The following is a 6,127-nucleotide window of genomic DNA, read 5'->3' as shown; positions in this document are numbered from 1 at the left end:
TAGGTATTAATTTCTGTATTACCATACATAGTGGCATTAACGGAGCCAATATTTGTGTCTGGCCTGGAAGATTCAACCTGGTCCTTATCGTTGTCCATATCTTTCGACACTGACCCTGAAGACTGGTCTCTCTCAGACTCCCCTCGGAAACAACAACACAACACTCTCACAATTTTCTTAATCACTGATAAACACATTTTTGATGCGAGTAAATCTGTTTTAATTACCAAAATATACAGGTACAGTACAATCATCACATCTATAAATCTACTGCATAATTTAGTAAAGTTAGAATGTAACGACTAAACCACACATCAGAAAGTTGAGAAAGGACAAAGCTTTGGTCCGTCCTGGACAATCATCGATTCTTATAATGTATTGATAATGAACATGACATTCTCAGCCACGTTATTGTCACTCATCGTCTGATAACTTACAATGTACTAACCTGTTTGTGGAGAATATTGTTTGGTGGTAGACAGCAGGAAGAATGTTGGAGAGTTCGGAGTAGTTGGTAGTGAGAGTTGTGGGGAGGTTGTTAGCGAGAGTTGTGACGAGGTTGTTAGCGAGAGTTGTGAGGAGGTTGTTAGTGAGAGTTGTGAGGAGGTTGTTAGTGACAGTTGTGGGGAGGTTGTTAGCGAGAGTTGTGGGGAGGTTGTTAGTGAGAGTTGTGGGGAGGTTGTTAGTGAGAGTTGTGGGGAGGTTGTTAGTGACAGTTGTGAGGAGGTTGTTAGTGAGAGTTGTGAGGAGGTTGTTAGTGACAGTTGTGGGGAGGTTGTTAGCGAGAGTTGTGGGGAGGTTGTTAGCGAGAGTTGTGGGGAGGTTGTTAGCGAGAGTTGTGGGGAGGTTGTTAGTGAGAGTTGTGGGGAGGTTGTTAGTGAGAGTTGTGGGGAGGTTGTTAGTGAGAGTTGTGGGGAGGTTGTTAGTGAGAGTTGTGGGGAGGTTGTTAGTGAGAGTTGTGGGGAGGTTGTTAGTGAGAGTTGTGGGGAGGTTGTTAGTGAGAGTTGTGGGGAGGTTGTTAGCGAGAGTTGTGGGGAGGTTGTTAGCGAGAGTTGTGAACAAGTTGTTAGCGAGAGTTGTGAACAGTTGGTAGTGAGAGTTGTGAACAGTTGGTAGTGAGAGTTGTGAACAAGTTGTTAGCAAGAGTTGTGAACAAGTTGTTAGCGAGAGTTGTGAAGAAATTGGTATATGCTGTAATCATCTTGCATTACTCTCTCATAGGCTTCAGATACGACCAAACTGGCATCAACTATGACTTAATTAAGATGGAGGATAGAAATAGTCTAATCTTCTCTATTGTATTGAGATGCATCTTATTGTCTCAACTTACTCGAACTTGTACTTGAATGACTTAAGATTTCGTCGTTACTTGCATGTCACATAACAGTCACTCAGACATCTTATCATAGTTGTAAATGAATTATCTAGCTCCAATAATCACTCACCTAGTGCATCGTTATAATAGATTTAGTGTGTGTGTACTCACCTAGTTGTACTCATCTAGTTGTGTTTGCGGGGGTTGAGCTCTGGCTCTTTGGTCCCGCCTTTCAACCATCAATCAACTGATGTACAGATTCCTGAGCCTACTGGGCTCTGTCATATCTACATTTGAAACTGTGTATGGAGTCAGCCTCCACCACATCACTTCCTAGTGCATTCCATTTACTACTACTCTGACACTGAAAAAGTTCAGAGTAGTGTGTGTGTGTGTGTGTGTGTGTGTGTGTGTGTGTGTGTGTGTTTGTGTACTCACCTATTTGTGCTTGCGGGGGTTGAGCTTTGGCTCTTTGGTCCCGCCTCTCAACTGTCAATCAACTGGTGTACAGATTCCTGAGCCTACTGGGCTCTGTCATATCTACATTTGAATCTGTGTATGGAGTCAGCCTCCACCACATCACTGCCTAATGCATTCCATCCGTTAACTACTCTGACACTGAAAACGTTCGTTCTAACGTCCCTGTGGCTCATGTGGGTACTCAGTTTCCACCTGTGTCCCCTTGTTCGCGTAGCAACAGTGTTGAATAGTTTATCCTTGTTTACCCGGTCGATTCCCCTGAGGATTTTTTAGGTTGTGATCATGTCTCCCCTTACTCTTCTGTCTTCCAGTGTCGTAAGGTGCATTTCCCGCAGCCTTTCCTAGTAACTCTTTCCCTTTAGTTCTGGGACTAGTCTAGTGGCATACCTTTGGACTTTTTCCAGCTTCGTCATGTGCTTGACAAGGTACGGGCTCCATGCTGGGGCCGCATACTCCAGGATTGGTCTTATATATGTGGTGTACAAGATTCTGAATGATTCCTTACACAGGTTCCTGAACGCTGTTCTGATGTTAGCTAGCCGTGCATATGCCGCAGACGTTATTCTTTTTATGTGGGCTTTAGGAGACAGGTTTGGTGTGATATCAACTCCTAGATCTTTCTCTCTGTCCGTTTCATTAAGTACTTCATCTCCTATTCTGTATCCTGTGTCTGGCCTCTCTTACCTCTGGGACTTCGCCTTGCTCTGAGTTGAGGACCTCCTTGGATGTCTTATTGAGTTCCTCGCAGACTTCCTTGTCATTTGTATTTAATTTTTCGGCCCCTATCCTCAGTTTCATTACCTGTTCCTTCACTGTTGTTTTCCTCCTGATGAGGCTATGCAGCAGTTTGGGTAGAATCTTTGCCTTGCTCGCTATGTCATTTTCATATTGCCTTTAACTCTCTTCTCACCCTGACGTATTCATTCATGGCGCTCTGGTATCTTTCGCTGCTCTCTAGTGTTCTGTTGTTTCTATAGTTTTTCCCCGCCCATTTACTTTGGCGCTTTGCTGGCTTACAAATCTGATTAAACCATGGGTTTCTCATCTGAATTTCTTTTTTTTCCTTTTGGACTGGGACGAACTTGTCTGCTGCCTCCTTACACTTCTGTGTGATGTAGTCCATCATGTCTTTAACCGTCTTTCCTCTGAGCTCTGTTTCCCAAGCTATTTCATTTAGGAATTTTCTCATCTCATCATAGTTTCCCTTCCAGAATGCCGGCTTCTTGCTTTCTGATCCCTTCCTTGAGTACATTAACCCTTCTTCGCCCAAATATTCAAACAACAGTACACTGTGATCACTCATACCCACGGGGGCTTCAAGACCGATTTCCCTCATGTCTGAATCGTTCAGAGTGAATATTAAGACGAGTCTTGTGGGTTCATCATTGCCCCTCATTCTCGTGGGACCTTTGACATACTGACTTAAAAAGTTTCTAGTTGCCACTTCAAACAGTTTTGCTCTCCATGTTTCCTCACCATGTGGTTCCTTGTTTTCCCAGTCTATGCTTCCATGATTAAAGTTCCCCATTATGAGCAGATGGGATCGATTTCTACAGGCAGCACCGGCTGCTCTCTCAATGATAGTGTTAACAGACATGTTTGTCATACTCTTGCCTGGGTCTTCTTTCATTTGGCGATGGGTTATATATCACTACTACTACTACTCTTGGTCCTCCCATTGCCATGGTGCCTGTTATGAAGTCTCTGACCCTTTCACAGCCCGGAATAACCATCTCCTCGAAACTCCATTCCTTTCTCATCAGTAGAGCCACTCTGCCTCCTCTCCTTCCTTCCCCCTCTTTCCTTATTACAGTGTAGTTATGGGGAAACACTGTATTCATTATGATTCCTGAGAGTTTTGTTTCTGAGAGTCCAATTACATCTGTTTTTTTTGTGAGTTACGGGTTGAATATTCACTTGTCTCTTTAGTGAGCTTCACCCGGCAAGCTGTAGCCAGCCGTAAGCTGTCACCTGTCACTAAAGTGCTCAGCTTCACCCAAGTTATTTTTGGTCGGATAGTTCCATCATTCTTCAGCAGAAACCGGAATGGTATACAAGGAGACCAGGATTTTCCACAATCAACAATTGGTAGTCATTGGTACTAAAATCAACTACACGTCAGTCATCTAACATCATCGATTTTTTTTTTAAGAACATTTGTTGTGTAATAATGTTAAAATGATATTTTGCTCAATTTTGTTGTCAATCAATTGTATTAAATTTCTGAAAGAGTTAAGATCTCTGAATCCCTCGGAACAAAATTTTGGAAACCCTGAATGTTGAAAACTAGAAATATAGTAGTGAAATTCTAGAAAAGTGGATATATATAAAAAAAAATTCACATGGACCTGTTTAAGAAAGAGCTCTAGTAGGAGAGCTATTGCACTGCGCCTAAGACATAGGTTCTAGAAATGATAAGGGTAGCAGTTTCCTTGCTCCGAGTTCATTGGTGCAAGAGGGGTGGACGACATGAACCTGATACTCTTAGCTCGAAGTATGTGGACATTCTATTGCTGACTAATTTCAGAACTCTGATATTATAATTAGTATTGATAATAGCGACTTCCTTTTAAGGTTGGGAAAATCGCATGTGGACATTAATTTTGAATGTTTGGTTAATTAAGTGACATGCTGTGGCATAAAGTGACCACAGGTGTTGAGTGGAACACATGAATGACGGAACACGTCGATGGACGACGAAGGCCAATGATTTTTGTTCGCCAGATTTTGTGATAGGGATTGGGATATTGAATTTAGTTATATCAAGTCTGGGTATAGGATGTTTTATTCTTCCAGATGTATTGGGAAGATTGCTGGACTGTAAACAACATTATAGCTTGTAGAGTGAACCAGCCAAGCTGATTTGGCTGGAATAAGCTTTGAGGCGTTGGTTCAATTTTTATATAAAGTAAAGGATTGGCCCTGGTAACCGTCACACCACTGCTACCTCAAGATCGACCAAGGCATTTAATATCCAGTCTGAAGCCTTCCCAGACCTCCCTACAAGAGGCGCCACGAGTGGTGCCACCACATAACACCTCAACTACTGGACGAGTAACTCCCGCGGCAGCAGCCAATCACAGACCCAGGCGTCGCCACTCACCCAGCCCGGCCAAACACCGACTCAGCCATCGCCACCAACCCATCCTTGGACCAAGTCCATTTTATCCAACGGTCGACCCCAAAGACGCATTCATCAATTTTAACATTGTTCGTTCAAAACGAAACTTTCAATTTATATTTGAAAAATATTATAATGTATTGGCGTATTGTGCATATTTAGGCACTGGTTAGGTTACGTGTTTAGGTTCTGTTGGCGATTATTTATATTTGTAGTATGTGGGTGAAGGAAGCATTTACAGCACTGTAGTTAAAGCAAAAGTCGTCAGTGAAGAACTTGTTCCGGAGGTGTTCGGCGACATCAGTCCTGAGTAAACCGTTTTTCATTCATAAACTAGGAGTTTGGCGGGTGCATGGAATGAACTGAGTTTGTTTGGAGGACGGGGTGGTTGCCACACACTTCCCCACCATGACCAGTGACACTCACCCCCACCATAGTGATGGGTGTTACTTAACACGGGATGGGTGAGCCCGTGTTAAGTAAAAGCCAGAAAAGGAAGCAAGAGAAACAAATGGTTGATGAACAACAGGGTGGACGAGCTCCAGCAGCACCAAAAAGCAAATTCACGCGTCTGACTTTCCCTAAAGACACAAGTGTAGCTGAGAAGATTGTTAGGAGCAAGTAACTGGGCAAGGTGTAAACACCTGGCTTTGTAGACCTGCTACGTCCACATCTCAACTTCCTTCAAGTTCTCCCTTCAAGATAATCATAACAAAACAAGTAGATGAATTCCTAGTCTACAGATACCATCACGAGTATCCACTAGAGTGGGTCTATGAATTAGAAAGGGTACACAGAGAAAGAAAATTGAACAAGATTGGTAAACCTACCAAATATTTATAGTCTGGAAGAAGCTTGATCCAATACCTAACCAGTATTGGTTTGGTGGGTTGTATGCGCCCCCCAGCAGCTTGAACACTCCCTGTGGAGTGTTGCAAGTGCTGTGGCAGTGGGCACATAGCTAAGAACTGCTTGTGCACACCCAATTGTGTGCTCTGTTCCGATGATCATGCGCTGAAGGACTGTCAGTATATGAAGACCAGAGACCAAAGAAAGCTGGAACAGGAGCAACAGAGCACGGTAACAGAAGCAGGGGCAACAACCTGAAAATGTGGCTCTGTCTAAACAGTTGCTAAAGTGTTCCAGAAGTGGAATGGAAGGAATAACCATTTGTCACTTAGTCGCAAACAGCCAGCCTCCCATGACACAAG

This window comes from Procambarus clarkii, chromosome 12 (assembly GCF_040958095.1).
Source record: "Procambarus clarkii isolate CNS0578487 chromosome 12, FALCON_Pclarkii_2.0, whole genome shotgun sequence".
Classification (NCBI taxonomy): domain Eukaryota; kingdom Metazoa; phylum Arthropoda; class Malacostraca; order Decapoda; family Cambaridae; genus Procambarus; species Procambarus clarkii.
This window is presented reverse-complemented; position numbering follows the sequence as displayed.